Here is an 18,538-nt window from a genome sequence, read left to right as displayed (position 1 = left end):
TATCATAAGAATAATATCTGTTCCTAATCTTCATCATCTTGAAACAAATCTTAAGACTTCCTGCTGCACTTCAGGACTGCAAAACGAACCCAATTTGGCCTATTTCTGAACCAATCACAATAATTGGTGTCGTTGGCTTGAGTCAGCAGAGCATATGGATCCCTTAAGGCATCGTAGGGCGTCCTCCCTCGTCCCTTACCCTCATCCAGGCCCATTTTCTCTCTCTCTCTCTCTCGGCCGAGGCTCCAGTCCATCTGCGGACCTCCTAGGGCTGACGGGTTCTCCAGTCGCCCCTGGGCCTCCCAGGTGTGGGGCAATATGGTGCTTAGAGACCAGGCGCCAAGGTCAAGTCACTGCTCCTCCTCCTCTCTCTGCTTGCAGGGTGTCATGAAAGAAGTGGAGCACAGTGACAAGAAATTCACTCTTATATTCTAACAATCTGAGCAGGATCTGAGAAGTTGAGATATTGCAATAATTCAGAAGTAGTTATGGAGAAAATGAAATTTTGGCTTAATTGAAAGTTATTTGACAGCTGTTCCGAAATGCTTCCCATGACTGACATTAGTTTTACTTTGGTTTTTAAAGTATTTATAGATCTAATGAACTGAAAAGTAGTGAAATCTTCAGTCCTTTCTGTTTCCTGTCCAATTACAGCATTTTAGATAAAAATATATCCCTGGAAGTTTATCATTTCTTCAAATGTATTTCTCTGATTTACCATGATACTTCAGACTTACTCTGCATTTCAAAATATGGGTAATTTCTTTGCTTTTATGCATTATTTACAAGTACGTGGAAGAAGAATAATAAGAAGGAAAAAAATAACTCAGCTGGAATGATGCTCATGCCACCTGTATGTGCACTCAACCATCTCTATCTCTTTTTTATTTGGAGTAATAATATTGTGTTAGCTCAATAATCATCTTCGTTCCCTGGATAAATCTGTGCTGAGTCTGTTGCCGCTGCCGCCGCCGCCGCCGCTGCTGCTGCTACTTGTCAGCTGAAGAACAGGAAGGTATTGTTACAACCCCACGAACAGCAGCAGCGGCCGAACCATCAGGTCTGATAAAAATGAAATTCTGGACACTATGCCACAAAGCCCAGAGTTACAGCAAGTAGTGCAGAGCAACTGCTTTCCCAGCCCAGCTTGTCTTGTCCTGACCCTGAGGAGACCTTTTTTTTTTTTTGGACTGAAAGCTTTTCTCTTCTCCTTTATAATAAGCAAACCGGGGCCAAACAGTTGAGATACCTTCAGTCTGAATCGCAAAAGTCAGTGTGGAAGGAATCCAAACAGGAAAACAAAGGAAATGACAAAGTCTGCTCTCTAGTGTATTGAATACACGGAACAGACACGACCACGCACTTTTCTTTATTAAGCCGCACAAATGTGTGAAAAGCACGTTTTGAGTCATTTCGGTGAAATACAATCAGATTTGAAGCCGTTTAGAAGCAAAGACCGACATAATGATTTCAAAAACATCAGAAAAGTACATTTGGTTCAGAATGATGTCGTTATGTAGATCATATTCAAACACATCATGGCTCTGCACATGGTGTTTACTCTGACCATAATAATTATCAGGCACTTACAGTGTTTCGATGCCTCCTAAGCTGCACTTCAAGTAAAGTGTTAGCCAACATTTGTGCAATCAACACTTTATCTAAAGATTTTTTTTTCTTTCCCTGTGTAAGAGAATAAAAATATTTTCTCATCGTGTGGTTTACAGTGAATCCACATCCCCGAGAGGCAAAGATGAGATTGTCAGTCGGTGACAGAGAACGAGATCGCAGCTACACAGAGAACACTGCATTCCTGTCACTCCACATGTCTTCTATTTGTAAAAACAATTACATTATCCGCTGTTTTTCTTTCTTTTTTTTTTCCTCTTTCTGAGTCTTAAAAAAGTGCAACGACAAGTAAAACAACAAAATGCAAAGGGAGAACATTTTGTCTCCCACCACCACCACCCCCCCCTCCCTTTTCTCCTGGATGCTAATTTTCATTTTAATTGCGTCAAACCGCTTTTTCTCACATCTGAAAAATGTGTATGTGTGAGGGTGTTGATTAGAGAAAGTAAAAATACAGCATGTAGGATTTTTATGCTAATTACCCTTTAAACCTCGCTCACGTCAGTCGGCTTCCCTAATTAGCATGTTTCCGACAGGAGCGAGGAAGAGTGAGAGAATGGTGCGATGGGGCTCTGCATGGCTAAATTAACGGTGTGAACACCCAGACGTTTGAATTTTTTTTCTTTTTCCTTTCCCTCCCTTTCCTCCTCTTACACCCACCCACACCTGTGAACGAGTCTGTGAGAGTTGGAATTAACTCTGTGGCTCCGTCTATCTACAGTATCTATCTTCTGTCTATAGGTCTAGTGTCGCTCTTCCTCTCTGTCGCTTCATATCTGTGTGCAAATATTCTGTCTCTTTATCTGTTTCCCTCTATTCATCTGTCCTTCTCACTCTTCATCTACTTCCCTCGCTATCCTTCTATCTTCCTCGCCATCATTTCTATTTCTATCAGTAACTCCTTTATTTATCTTTCTGTCTGACTTTGTATTTCTCCATCTCTTTCTCTTTAATCTTTTTTTTTATCCACATCCTTGAATCTATTTCTCTCTTTCAGTATCAAACGATCTTCTGTTTACATTCGATCTCTTAAATCTTTTTCTATTTTTCTATCTGTCCGTCTATCTCGCCTTAAGCCCCGTCCAGCACCTTCAGGATGAACCTGAACACCGACTGTGAGCCCCGGCCTTATCGCCTAACATCGGTGCTGGACCTCACTAATGCTCTTGTGGCTAAATGGGAGCAAATCCCTGCATCCAGGTTCCAAACTCTGGTGGAAATCCTGGAATATCGTAACCCCTGTGTTTTGTTTTTTTCTTCTTGATTCCTTTGTCTGTTTCTCTTTATCTCTATTACCTACATATGTATTTCTATTTCTTTGCTATCTCTTCACTCCTCACCTGTCTTTCATCTCCTTCTTTTTTAGCTTTTCTTTTATCCTCGAGCTCTAGTCTACTTCTAGTTCACTCTACACTTTTTGAGTTTTGTTTAAAAAAAACAAAACATTTTTTAAATTAATTTTAGCTCTCACAGCTTGAGTGGCTTCAAGGTTAGACACTATCCATGCTGCGGAGGTGGGAGTTGTATGGCTACACCTGGCTGATGCAGCCGCCTATTCAGCAGGTCAGGAAGAGGCTGTAATGATCACAGACATCACATTATTATGCCCTTTCTCTTGCTGTTGTTTTTTCATATTTCGGAAACTTTACTTTTCTCTACATAGTTAATTTTTTTGTTTTTTTTTTCCTGGTCTTACAGGATGCGATTTTCTCATAGTGACTCATTTGTTTTTCAAGTGTGTGTGTGTGTGCGTAATTGGGTTAAGCACAGGTGCAACCTCTAATTGATATGATGTTGGCTAGTGCTATTCGCCAACATTAATTTTTCCGTTGTGAGTGTGTCATCACAGGTTGGAAACGGCCTCAGGGCACAGAAAAGTGCTAAATTGAAACATTAGAGCAAAAGTCAAAATGACCTTCAATAAAGCAGCGAGAAAACATTTTCTCTCCGGATAAACATTTACCAACATCACTTGATGATTTCAATCCATCAGAGTTTGAATTTTTTTTCTTGTTCGTTAAATTCTATTTAGCAAAAGGAAAATATACAAATCAAGCCAGAGAACAAATATGCAAAAAAATCAAGGACAGAACTCAATCAACAAGTGGTGGAAGTCAAATACAACAGAGGTGCCATTAAACTGAAAGCCAGGAGAAAAAAAAAAAAGGAGCAAGGTAAGAAATATCAGAAAAGCAAGCAGTGAGATATAGATGTGCACAGTTCAGGGCTCCAGACTGCGACCCGAGCGGTTGCATTTCCCTGCGCGCAGTTTCACCAGATGACGATACGCAGGAAAAACAATCCATTTAGCTGTTACCGTGTTCCACAGATGAAGTAGTCGTAGTAGAAGTAAAACAATCCTCAAACTAGCAGCTTGTAAACACAGAAACATTTACTGATGTCACCAGATGATGTAATGTTATATCATTTCCTGCCACATGAGGTCTCCAGAGTTTAAATTGATCCATTATTTATGTAGTTTGTCTGTGAAGCGTCAAACTGACATCCTCATGTTGCTCGTTTTGCCTGATTGATGATCTAAAACCCAAAGATATTCAATTTACAATGACATTAAAGAGAGAAAATCACATTTGAGGAGCAGCATTTGGCGAATATTCAACACTTTTATCATAAAATTATTAAAATCGACTTATCAGTTCAGCTCAAATTTTCTCTCCAAGGATGTTTTCTAATGTTGTCCTTTAAATAAAGCTAATGCATGCGGTGCAGTTCATTTTCAGCCTGTCGTACTTTTTCTGCACCTGGCTCACCTTTTACTGAACTAAGTACAGCTTGCCGCTAATTTAAACACCAGAGAATAAGAGCGTTACATTCCCAAACTCTCTTCTTTGTCATCCGTTCTCTCGGCAGGTGAAAATTAAGAGGTTGATCTTTTTTTTCCTCCTTGCTGCTAAGGTGCTGTAACAGGAGGAAAAGGTGGATGAAACCTCGCTCCTCTCTTCCTCTCGGGTGCATGCGAAAGTGCCTGATGTAGTGTTTTTTTTTATTTTACCTCATCTGCTCTGAGAGGACTCATTTCCTGAACACAGTGGTGGTAGTCGTTCGAATTAATTAGCCAGAGGAACGGTAAGAAAATCTCCATGTAATTAGCTGATTTAGCCTAATGGGCTAATCCCTATAACTCCACTTAAAGCAGTTGTGTTCTTTATCAGCATACTGCTGTGATAGCCTTGTCACCAGAGAATACATCATTACACTGAGGAAATCACGCTTTCACAGCTGTCATATGACTTTATGTGCTTAAAACATATTACTTTTCATGACTTTCAGCCATTATTCCCATCAGTTCTAATTTTTTTTTTTCCCTCCAACTTATTTGTTGAGATTTGAGAGAAAGATTACTCAAAGCAGGAAGTAATCACTTTACTCTTTACTTTTAAATTGCTTTCTGAAATTCAAACGGATCCTCACCTGCCATTGTTTTCTCGTTGAGAATTTGTCTGGCAGATTGGATTTTACCTTCGACTCAGGCGGCAAGTCTCATCATCCACGCTGGCGTCACGGCCAGTCGGGAAGTAATCCTCATCTGTTTTGCAGGTTTAGGTTTTTCATTCTCACTAACATCTGTAATATGATGAGATTCTTTGCAGTGTTTTCATATCGGGTGCTTGGACAGATTGCTGGTTGAGTTTTCTGCCGCGGACCCGCTGATTGTGACCTGGACGCTACTTAGATTTCATGGTTGTAATCTTAACTGCACATAACATCCTATAAAAGTGCAATAATTTCCGCTTATTTCAAGCTAAATTCATTTCCAGGCAGTTCTTTCTGACATTTCGTACCGTTTCCTCCTGAAAAGGTGCAGTTTGGCATGTGCACTAGTGCAGAGGCAGCTGCACGCCGCATGTTCTGACAGCTGAAGAGCCAGTGAGCTGAGGCGAAACAGTTCTCCTACACAGAGACATTAACACAGGTTTTTAATCCACTGTGTCACAGTAGCATTCTGCTCAAATTTCACGTGTAACACATTAACACAGTTTTCATCATGCCTGTATCTATAATGCAGTGTTAGTACTGTTACTGGAGGAAGTGAGGTGCTTACATTAACAACTTACAGTCCAACTACAGTAACTTTTCATGCACTGCACAATTATAATGTGTTCTGTCATTGTCATTTACATTCACAGTTTGACCTAAAATTAGAGCTGGACAGCCAATTAATTAAACTTTTAAACTCAAGCGAATAAACCAAATATTTCCTTTTTTGGCTTTTCTAGTTGTGAGAATTTGCTGCTTTTCTTTGTCTTGTGTGATTATAAGTTGAATATATTTGGTCGTAGGACTGGTTAAAGAAACACTCAACTGGAAGAATTCATCTTGGGTCTTAGGAAGTTGTTTATTCACTAAATGATTAATGTCATATCACTAACCTGAATGACCTGAATGACCCATATTTGCATTTTGTTGCTCGGCGACATCTAGTGGTCGTAGTAATTATGACAGGAGCAAAGGGGACAGTGCGTTGACGCAGTATAAAGAGAGACCACGTCCACACCAGGAGGAAGTTGTGGTGGATGGATGGGTCAACAAAACACAGGAATATCACACAGGAGAGCGGTTTTCGACTCCCGTGTGAACGTAGCAGTTTATGTCGTTTATTTTATCTGTGACCGTTCGTTAAAGTTGTCATTATCGTAACCGTGACGACAAAGATTGTGTAGTGTAAAAAGGAAGTACTTCCTCTAAGATCTTTTCACTGAACGTAACCGAGTAGTTTGTGTTCCTAAACCTAATCATGCCAACGACTGTTTGTCGTCGTTACCATGGCGACAAAGGTCCGGCACGCCTGCCGCTGTATGGTTGTTCAGGTTGGGGGACGCGAAAACAATAGCAACATAGATAAGTAATACAAACTATTTTCAACGCCCATCATAGAATATTTTGATACTCAGCTTCGAGTAGATCGTACTAACGTCTCTGTAGAGCATTAAATGATGTTGGTCTGTTCCTTTTAAATAAAACATTGATTCTTGCTTCATCCTGCTTTCTCCTCACAGTGTGAACACTTATTATATCAAGAGGAGATAGGGAGCTTTGGGTTGCCCGGGACGCTGATATTGAATGCACTTTGCACCTTCATGCATTATTCTCGACAAGCTAAGTTACAAAGGGGCAAAGATATTGTATCAAAGCTTCAGGTGCTGGGTGATTTTTTTTATTTTTTTTTAACCTAAACAGTCTAGGTAGATTAATGGCCTCGAAATCGAAGAAGCAGAGCATAAAAAATGTAGTGTTGCTATTGATATTCAGTCAGATAAACTGTGGTCAGTAGAAGTCTTTAGCGGGGAGCGGTGCTTAGTGGCCCGCACCTTGTTTATCGAGGAGGAAAGTGTTATGTCCCCGAGGTTTAAAGGCCTTACGAGGGAGACAGATGGAGGTGGAACGGCCCTGTTCCTCCCGTTCCCCTGTGGGGGAGACTGTAAATGTATCTTGGTGAGATCTCTGGGGGCTGGATACACTGTGTGTATTAGCAGGAGCGTGGGCTGCTTTTGTGTTTCCAATTAAACGTCTAAAACAATGGATGATAGCTGTGGGCAATTGTGGCTGCGTACAATACAAGTACAGGCATTGTGTGAGCCTGCGTGTGTGTGTGTGTGTTATTACAGTAAGAAGCTTGGTAGTTATTATTCATGATATTCAGCTCCCTCATAAGCTGCACATTCGAGCTCAGCTACAGATTTCTAGATCCAACTGGGCGAACATCCAATACATTTTAGCCTGGTTTCTCGTAAAGTATTATCAGGGGAGGGAAAGGGAAGGAAATATAGAAAAGAGACGGACAGTGGCTCGGGACAGGACATCAGAAACCGAGGCACACTGTTAGATGGAGAGTGGAAATAAAAGGGAAAGAAGAGGTCAAGCTGAGGTATAGAGAGCAGGAGAAAGCCACGAGAGCTGTGTGAGTGTGAGCGTCGTGCCGAGCGAGAGGATGGTCTCCAGCAGCTCCATTGATTTCCTCTCCGTCTCCTCGACCGGCCTCCGACGCTCTCCGCTTCCCCCCGCAGTCGCGGAGAGAATGGGCTTTAACAAAGACCTCAGCAGACACCCGCCGATCATGACCGCTCTCGCCGCTCTCCAACCTCCGTCCCAGACCTCCACTGTCGAGCTAAAAGCAACCCCCCCCTCCTTCCTCCCAGCTCCCCCTTCACTGACATTTGACTCGACACAAATTACTGAGGTCACCGCCGTCCTTCCTTTCTATCTACTTTCGGTGTGTTTCTTTTTATGTTGTGTGTTTTTGTGCCTGTGTGTTCCAGTGTGTGTTCAAGCCCGGGCCTATTAGCGTGCGGCTGAGATGACATGCCAAAAAAATTCAGCATCAAACTCTATGAAACTATGAACTTTATTTTTGCAGGGTGGAGGAACCTCTAATTTAGACTTAAAAACCCTCCACTCCACCCTCCACTACCACTGCAATTACTGCTGCTATAGAGGAGGACAACGGGAATATGCCAAAGCTTAGAAATTACATCCAAATCAAAGAATACTGCTTCACAAAACTAAACTGTACATGTAATTTAGACAGAAGACAAGAGGTTGTGTGTGCTCGGTTGAAAATTGATAATCAGATATAAAGAGCCAATACCTTGATAAGTGGCTTTTAAATGAAGGGGTCATTGTTATGGAAAGATTTATATTAAAAAACAAAACATTGACAGATTATCCCTGGGCTTTCCACTTGGATATGGAGCAGCCATATTGCATATTTAAATGAGTTTGTAAACATAGTGAATTATTCTAAAGGAGAATTGCGCTTCTTGTGCGTTTCAGCCCACACAGTCTGTAAATAGCTGTTAATATTTAAAACCATGTCTATTCCTGACTGATCAGCTATTGTAATTAAGAATCATTAGACATTATTTATTACTTTTTGATTTATTTATTGACACCTTCTCTTGCCACATGTGGTATTTTACTAGAAACATAAAGGCACCTGTTCAATGAAAATAAACCAGATCATTTTTAAGAGGGAAAATATTTTTTAATCTCATTTCTTATCTAGTCTGTACATTGCTTTTAAATTATGATTATTAATGTGAATTTATTGACGCAAACCATCGATACCATAAATGTAAACCATGGATAACATATACATATATATAGGAACAAAAAATGGTCTTAAGCATAAAACATTTTGATTTTAATCTGTAAAATTAACATAAGTAAATTTTACTGTTAGTTTGATCCGAAGCACATTTCTTTTGTTTGTTAGTCACAGGCCGTCAAAGGTAGATAAATCCCTGCGTCGCACAATAATTAGTTCAATAAGTGAGATTGTCTCTCACAGGTAACCCCCCTCCCTCCCTCCTCTTTATTCAATAAAGAAAGCATGTCTCCATAAAAAAAAAACCACGTTGGATGTTGTGTATGAATCAACAGCAATTAGCCCGCACCATTCCTTGGGTGGGCCATCTGCTGAGCGAGCATCGGATACAAACAGGTGGGCTCCCATCACCGCAGCAATCGCCGCGTCACACACCATGACAACAGTGAGGTGATTAATAGCCGCTCCTAAGTATGTCGCCGTGCTGAGACGTTGCACGCTGGTGCACCTATCCGCCGCCGCACGTCTCATGAAGACATCTTTTGTCTTCCCGGCACACACTCACACAGCCCACATTTGTTAATTAGCGATTTTAACTGAAGTCATAGTGCAAGCTAATTGCTGGTAATAATGATATTCGATTAGGGAATCAATTGGCTGTGGTGCCTTGACTGCTTTGATGGATGCAGCCTTGGGCAGTGGCTGTGAAAGGCTCAGGCTGTAACTGAAAGCATGAAGAAGAATAAAACAACTGAGCACAGAACAAAGAATAATAAAAACCTCTGCAGGGAAACAGTGAGTAACAAGAAACGCTAGTGAGCGCTCAGGTAGGCCTCAAATAGAGACTCGATAACACTTTGCTGTCAAACCTGAAAGCTTTTTGATAGCTTTCCCTGATCCACAAAAAAAAAAAGAAAAAAAAACTTAGATCTGTGCCACTGGCATCGTCTTAACAGCAGCTGGTGTGTGTGAAGTCAGAGAAGCCAACAGCATCGATCAGACTCTTATCGATTCCCAATGTCAAGTCTAAACACTGTACAAGAGTGTGCTTGTTGTCCACATCTGTGTGGGTTCTTGTGTATAAGTGTGTGTGTGTGTGTGCGGCTTGATGCATGTGTCTGTGCATGTGTATGTGTGTGTGTGCTCATAATCTGCCCTCAGAAATTCAATGATCCATTCCTGCTCTGTTACGGCTTCAAAAACTGAAGATGCTGCAAAAAAAAAAAAAAAAAGTTTCTGGGAGCAGATTCAGCTACGAGCTCCAGTTTTTTTTCTTTATTTTTTTGGGAGGGGGGGGGTGAAAACGTTAATGTGTTTTCATGTGGGCAATTTCTAATTTGTCCACAAGCAGAAGGAGCTGCACTGTTGTCAATAAAGGCAAATAAAAGCTTAACACAAAGAAAGACAGATGGATATTTTTCACACGAAATTCACAGAGAAAGAGAAACCAGATATCTTTGAAGTGAAGAAATGACTTTAATACTTGAGCTAGAAATAAAATCGCACAGTGACAAGAACAAAAAAAGAAAGGGAAAAAAAGAGAGAATGACACGTCTGAGTTGACATAATCGTCACTGTCTTACTGGCAAAGATCTCAGGCTTGAGATTGGCAAAAGGTCTTTTTGATACTATGCCTTTTTTTCTCTTCTAAGACGCAGTTTGTGTGTTTTTCTTTTATATTTTCTTGCTGTTGTTTAGAAACTGACAGACGTATCTTTCATTTGAGAGCCAAAAACTCGCAGGATTGTGAAATTACCAAAGCTTCTTCTTACAATTAACAGGCTTTTAATAATAAAATCGTTCTTTTAGCGAAACGGATTCGAATGTAATCCAGCTCATCTCTTGACTGTAGGTGTAACTGAATGGTTAGTTTGTCTCCTGGTCCCTGGGGCTGCCCCGAGGCCACCTCATACACTCAGCACACGCTAATCCATCTGACAGCTTGACAGCACAGTGTTATTTATAGAGCTGAACACCAGCTATGCATGTTTTAGCGAGATGGCGCGAGAGATGGGGAGGGCGACGGCGGCGACGGCGTGAATGTACAGCAGTGTTTGACCTGCCTCACAGGTAGCTGACCCTCTCCTTGTCTCTCTGCCTGTTTATTACCGCACCGCTGAGACAGAATTCACTTCATGTCTAATTACGTAACCGCCCCCTCCTGCCGTCATGGCTGCGGTCACAGTGTGTGTCAGCCTCTGTGTGTGTGTGTGTGTGTGTGTGTGTTTGTGTATGTCTCCTATACACTGTCATCACTTCAAGCAAATAATATAACCGGTTTTGAATTTCCATTTCCATACACCACCTGTAGCACTGTACTTCACTGTTGTAATTAAATCAGCCAGCGGAATACGCAAACCCAGACAGAGGCCAAGAGACTCATCAGAGAGCGCTAATAACTGTCTCCTCCTCTCCGCTCAGTAAGAGCATTTTGTTTTGTTTGGCAGACGTGGCGAAGGGAGTCGGCGTGCGAGCGAGCGAGGAGCGCTGATGTGTTCGGTTTGAGTCAAGGCCAGTCGGTTCTGATGGCAGCATGAAGGCTCTGCTGCGCAAAGAAATTACCGCCCTGATTCTTCCACTGACACAAGAAGAGTGATCTCTTGCTCCTCTCTTTACCCCCCACGCCCAGATCTCAATGCAGAACTCATCATAAAGGAATACACATTTCCTGTTGATGAGACCTTTTACCTTTTTGTGTGAGTGAGTACCAGGTCTCAACCCTTTGAGCTTGTGACCCCTCAATATGAAGCAGTGTCAACGTGCGACTTTGAAAGATTCTATCAGTACTCACCGGTGGCAGATGACATGCAGTAAAACATCTGTGCCAGTTGTTGTCTCAGCGAGCCCACTTCACAGCAGCATCAAATGAGGGCTGCACCATATGTTCATTTTCGTTGTTCTTTTAATGTTATATTTCTGATTTATTGTTCAGTCCATTAAATGTCACAAAATAAGAAAGAAATAAGAGAGACAGTTGCAGCCTCCCAGATGTGAATGTGACACCTTCAGATGTCATTAGTGGTGTTGTGATGTATCGGTACTGACGATAACTCTGATAGTGTTGATATCATGTCGATAACACACATACGATAATATGGTGATGGCAGATGTTAGGCCTCGTGTAAATCTTCTGAGTCTAATTCATTTGCCAAAAAAAAAAAAAGACATAAAAAGCACAATAAACAAAGTTAAACATGAATTTGACAGGTATTCAGTGAAACTCTGATACTGTGACGGCCCCAGTCTGAAGACGCCGTCCACAACACAAGGATATTTGATCGACAGTGAAACAAAAGAGAAGGAGAAAAGCAACGAAACCTTCAAATTTAAGAAACTGGAGTCGGATGATGTATTGATTTCTAAGTGATTAATCTAATAACTGTCTCAGATTTACCTTTAAATCCGAGCAAGCAACAACAACCAGTACATTTTTCCAGATACTATGTTTGTCTCTGTCTTCTGGAAAAACACCAGATAAACAATGAAACAAAGGCAGTTTGTGGTGTATTATGATTAATGAAATGAAATGTATTTGAGCATCCGAATATCACAATCTGTGTTTTCTTATCAAGAGTCCAACACTGATAGGAAAACTGCACAATCATGTAATTTGGCAAAGGCAACATCATGACATGTTGTATCACAAATCAAGTCTCCTAACAGGGGCAGACAGATACTGAAATAGACGTGTGTGACAGAGCAGTCATCTGCTGGCAGTCAGCAGACCTCATGATTTCTCTGCTCGCTCCCAGAATAGACGAGGAATTTGAGGTCAGGTTGCATGAAAAGAACCTTAAGGGCTAAAACACTGTTATCTATTAAAGATAATTTTGTCCCCGCGCACTCATAAACTCAGAAGAAGTTTCATGAAAAACAGGGTGTTCAAGTTCAAGTCCTTCCATGTCCTCAACCAGCACATTTAAACATGACTGAAAACTTCTTGTAGAGGAAGAACTGGAAACTTTTTCTTCCTCATAGCGGCGCAGGCATAACGTGTGCTGTTATTTCTGTTATTTTGTCCACCCTCTGTAGTTGTTTACAACGCTTGTTTTCATTTATGTTTCCATATCAAAGCATTGCAAATGTAGATTATTTACCAGCAGCATCTCCTAACTCATATTTCACGGGCCTTCCACTGCTTATCCAACCAAGTGAACTCTGCATCATTCACTCTCAGCATGTGGTGGGTATGAAATGTAGAAACACATTCGGCGGCATTATTAATAACAGCTGTTCTGAAAAGAGGGAACAAAATGCAAAATGGAAGGCGGGATTGAAATGCAGAGGGAAACAACTCAATCAACACTGTGATCTAGCGCGTTCCGGCTGACTGAAGGGACAATTTGCAGGATGTTTTATGACCCTGTAGAATGTCATGACTATTGTACGTTATGCGGCAGTCTGATGGGGTTATTGATTAGTACAACTGTAGGATGCTTAAAGAGGTACGGAGAGATTTCTGGTCATCGTGCAGATGTTTTGCTGTTGTTGTTGTTGTTGTTGTGATTATTTAGGCTCCAAATGACTAAATTAGCAAAATCATCATTAGGAAATTATGCAGTTACTGCTTTTACGCATGATTCTGCAATAAGTTAATGTAATGATTAAAAATTGCACAACAATAGGGATAACTTGTGTTGACATCCCTTTGATTTAATGGAACCTCTGCATATTTTACACTGGTTGTGAGGATCATTACTAGCATTAAAAATCAGTATTATTTAATGATAAAATAGATGATTGTAAAAAGCGAGTTTTGGGTGCAGAATCCAGTGTTTGCAGAGCGATTTCCAAAATTTGATAGAGTATGATAGAGTCTGAAATATTGTGATATATGATATTATTTACTTCATGCTTCAGGTATATGTGATGCAGCAGTTCAATATCAAGCCATCTTGACACATACTAGAGACTAAACGTCAACATATCTCAGCCTTTGCTTCATGGATTATGACGATTGTTCTTTGTAACCTGTTGCTTTACCACTCATATTTATGGACGTCCAATACTAAATTTCTACATCACTCTGACTGTATTTAGAAGAAAGTTAGTTAACGAGCTGAACCTGCTTATTTAGGTCGATCTACCATCGTGCTGCACTTTTCTTTTCTCTAGATTTCTAGATAAAAGACACAGAACTCATTCACACGCTTCCTTTATACAATTGTTTATATGTAGATACAAGATATCAAAGGACGACAAGTTGTTGCTGGAAATACCTCAGGAAAAATGAAAAAAAAAAAACAATCCAGGTAAATGGGTCAAGATGGCGTCTTGTATTCATTAAAAAGCTTAGAAAGAGACAAAAGGTAAATAACAGCAAAAAGTGTCAGCAATGTGTCCTATTTTATCATAAAAAGAATCAACAACATACATTTAACCACTGTTCAAAAGTCAAAAAATCATTAGTTTAATAAGAGACTGATGTAAGCTGTAAGATTGACTGGATCATGGAACATTATAATCAGTGAGACTTATCTGGTTGTACCAACCTTTTAACCAATGTTATAAATGCAGGAGTTTAATCAGATTCCTCAGCATCTATACAACCCTATAGAACAGCTGATGATGCGTTACGGCAGCAGTTTTCTATATACTTCTTTCTTTGTTTTCACGTTGTGTACCGTTCGCCTACATTACCAGCGCCATGTCAGTCTCGAGATAATATGAGATGACAGCCGCAGCCCAGCACAACCCCAGTATATACAGGAGGCACCGTGGGGGACAGCACAAACCTAACACACTCATCCCCATCTTATCCCATCGTTTCCAATCCATCAGTAAACAGAAAACAACGAAATGACAGGTCCTGGAGTGATCAAGGTTCAGCGCCAACTTCAAATAACCCCCCCCCTCCCTAACAAACATCACAACGGTGAGTTTCTGTCGCCTCGCTCTGTGGCCTGCAACCCTGCGCAGAGCTTTCCAGGAAACTACTGAGGTCTGCACACTCCTCTTTTTCTATTATTTCTATATCTCTATTCACATTAGAGTCGTATTTATTTTGATTTAAAAGGAAAAGAGAAGGTGGAAACAGTCGGATTTAGTCCACTAGACATCAGTCTTGCAAAAATAAATAGAAACACATTGATGCAATATGCACCGTAATGGTTGTGTAATTGAATTACATCATACCTGCCATTCTGGAGGATGCTCTCGATCAGTCTTCTAGTAATGAGAAGGTAGCAGCTCAAAAGTGTCAACAGACCAGGCGCTGAGTTCTGCTTGGTTGCTCCAGAGGTGCTGTGGCGTCGCTCATCCTCCTTTGGGGCAACTTGTCTTCTTGGGTTCAAAGTTAGCATCGCATTAGTATTGATGACTGCCTTTACATTTGGGACTCTCTCAAAAATAGGCCTCTGTTTGGTGAAAATATCATAAATATCCAATCTTAAAATACACAAGTAGTTTTTTTTTTTGGAAAGTAGCAAACTTGATAGTCTACAGATCTAGTTTGAATTCCTAAACCAAACCTTTTTTTTTTTTTTTTTCTGTTTACTTGCTTGACACAAAAACACAGAAGAATAATAAAACACTAAATGAAGGATGTTCTCCATGGGATTTGACATTCAAAAGATTTCACTGGTAAATTCTTTGATTGCTTTAGTATGATTTCTGTATGAACAGAACCAACCCTGAGATGCAGTGGGAATTTCTTTTTTCTTTTTTTTTTTGCAATTGTCAAGAAAAAAATATTTAGGAAATCCCTTTTGACTCGTGGAGCACTGACATACTTTTCGTTCCTCTTGTTTTCTGTGCTCTCAATGCAGACTGAAAGTTGTTGAGAAATACGCTCAGGGTTTTTTCTACAGTGTTCCAGTTGGGGGCATGGACTGTAAAACACAGGGTTCAGCTGATCAAATGAGAACTAGATAGTGGTTTTTAAAGACCCGCTCCAATGAAAATCAAACCTCAGGAACCAATCCTGTCAAATATCAACCTTTGTTAGTACAGAGAGTTTGCATCAGCACAACCACGATGTGTCACAAGCTAACAAACAGCATAAACAAACAAAAGATGCTAACTACGCTAACCGTTCTGATACGTCTGCTGGTGGGTGAGACATGAAGCTTAATCCAGAATTTCAATTCCAATGAGGAAGTAAGCGTAGATGTTGTGGGAAAACCATGTTAAACAAAATATTAATCACAGCAGGATGTTTTTGCAAACGTTAAAACATGTCTGCAGGGTTAACATTAAGATATCTAGATATTTACTTTTGTTTGTTTGGCCATGAATTGTCTCGTGTAAAGAAATGAAAGAATTGTGTCAGTCCCAGTTTAACTGGAGCTCCTGCTGGTCAATAGGTAGTTTTCATTTCAGTAACCAGTGTACACTCTATGGCTAAAAAAAACACTTGTCAGCATACTCTTTGTGTGAGTTCACTGACCTTAAATCCGTCCAGCACCTTTGGGATGAACTGGAACTCCGGTTGCGAGTCAGAGGTTCACGCCGGACATCAGCGGGCGACCTCAATAATACTCTGGTGGCTGAATCCCTGCAGTCAGGTCCCAAAATCTCGTGGCGAGTGGAAGCTGTTACATTGGTTGTGCACGTTTTAAAAAATAAGGTGTTCAGTTACCTCACATATAGGTTTGATGTTCGGTGTGACTTCGAGCCTCAAAAGGAAACACTAAAAGTGTGTCAGGCGAACCTGGCGCCGGTTTGAAATGACTGTAGCTCACCTACGCTCAGACACACATCTGCACACTGTTCCTCTGCTGTTCTCTTTTACACTCAGTTCCCTGTGCTGCCGGTGAAATAATTCCACTCTCATTATACAGGACCAGCAGTTTTTAAGGAGAAAGCCTTGATGAAATTATTATTATTATGACTCATAATTGGATGTGGAATGAATGGTTCTTGGAATCGCGATGGCCGAAAAATCATCCCTTGCCCCGTTCTCTCTTCCACATCCCTCGCTCAGTCTCTCTTCCTCTCTCCCACCCACTGACGCTCCCCCTCCCACTCCCTCCTGCGAGCATTAGATGAGTGTGGTGGTCTAATTACTTTCTTCAGGGAGAGAATTAGCATGAGCTGTCCTGAGTGCTCCAGTCTAATGCATAAAGAATAGGCAGCAAGGGCCCAAAGTGGGGACCGGGGAATCGCAGACACTTCCTCCATTAGCCAATCACTCACTCTTTAAGGGGGGTGGGAGACTGGGGTGACCAAAACCTGCATCAAGTGGTCATACTTTAAAAGGTGAACAGCTGAAATTTGCATGAAGCTGGACTCACAAACGGGTGACTCACAGCGTCGAAACCTGCAGATTGTCATATTTAATAGATCACAGGACTGCATGCAGATTTGACTATGTTCAACTTGTAGCTACAGTAGAATCTACAGTGCAACAAACCAAAAGCTGTAGTTAATCTGTGACGTCAACAGTGACCCATATGTCTACTACCTTAGCTGTGATCATACTCACAGAAAATGTGAAATCCGTCTTGTCCGTCTCTTCTGTTTATTCTCTTTCTTTTCCTAAGAAATAAAAACTCCAGCAACACGTGTTGTGGTAAAGAGCAACTTCATTTTGAGACCAACATGTTTGGCTTTTGGCCTCCATCAGAGTCATCCACCATCCAAAATGTGTTGGTCTCAAAATGTCCTCTCTTCCCTTCTCCATGCGCCATGGCAGCTGGTGTTGTTCCAGAAAACCCCACTCTGTCCCTTTCTATTCTCCGCCGATGACAGGATTCAATCAGCATCATTGATCAGCCACACATAACATAAAGAGAGACTCTAAGCAAGTGTTTAATTTTTTCCTGTGGAACATTATAAGAATAAGAACTTGCACATCCAAAGCCGTCAGTCTGCTTCTCTATAAGCTGTCAGCGAGTCGCACATTTAAAGTCTAAAAGCATGTCAATCACAGAGCCTGACAAAGATGAATGGTATTGAATAGTGTGAGCTCAGCTGTGTTACCTTAAAACTGATGTTTACTCCTAAAGTTTCAGGGGAAAAAAAAAACATCCACAGCCTTCATAAAATCCAGGGCGCAGACCAGATCACTGGAGCTAACAGCTGATTCTAAGCTCTCTGAGCTAAGAGCTAATTCTGCTCTCTTAGCTAACAACTAATTCTGAGCTCTCTGAGCTAACAGCTAATTCTATTCTCTGAGCTAACAGCTAATTCTATTCTCTGAGCTAACAGCTAATTCTGAGCTCTCTGAGCTAACAGCTAATTCTATTCTCTGAGCTAACAGCTAATTCTATTCTCTGAGCTAACAGCTAATTCTGAGCTCTCTGAGCTAACAGCTAATTCTGCTCTCTGAGCTAACAGCTAATTCTATTCTCTGAGCTAACAGCTAATTCTATTCTCTGAGCTAACAGCTAATTCTGAGCTCTCTGAGCTAACAGCTGATTCTAAGCTCTCTGAGCTAACTGAAAACATTTCCCACTTTTGATTTTTGCAGTTATAAACACCAAAACAACTTTTCTTGTCTCTTGAGGCATCAGTCATTCTGGGTTGTTTTCTGCCACATCGCTCTGAAACCCATCTATAGTTCATTTCCATTACTATGAGACGCAATCATCATAAAATATCAGTTTGTTTTCCCCTGATCACAATTTAATAACTTGAGCATCATGACAAAGCCTCATACAAGAGGTTTCTCAATTTCAGGTCGACCGTTGTAGCAGTTTCTATCTGTGGTGCTTTTCTTTTCTTGATATTAAAACGGCACCAGAGCTGTTGTTGTTGTTTCCTCCTGTTTTAGCTGTAACTTGAGCACAGGATCTTTCTGTTGCAGCCCGCAAACTCCACTGATGTGTCCATGTGTCCAAGTTCCACTGTGGACACATATTGATGGTTTTACGCCACTAAACACAAACACATGAACTTAAT

This window comes from Seriola lalandi, unplaced genomic scaffold, assembly GCF_002814215.2.
Source record: "Seriola lalandi dorsalis isolate HSWRI2012SDOR001 ecotype SW California unplaced genomic scaffold, Sedor1 jcf7180002054961, whole genome shotgun sequence".
NCBI lineage: Eukaryota > Metazoa > Chordata > Actinopteri > Carangiformes > Carangidae > Seriola > Seriola lalandi.
Note: the sequence above shows the minus strand (reverse complement) of the source record.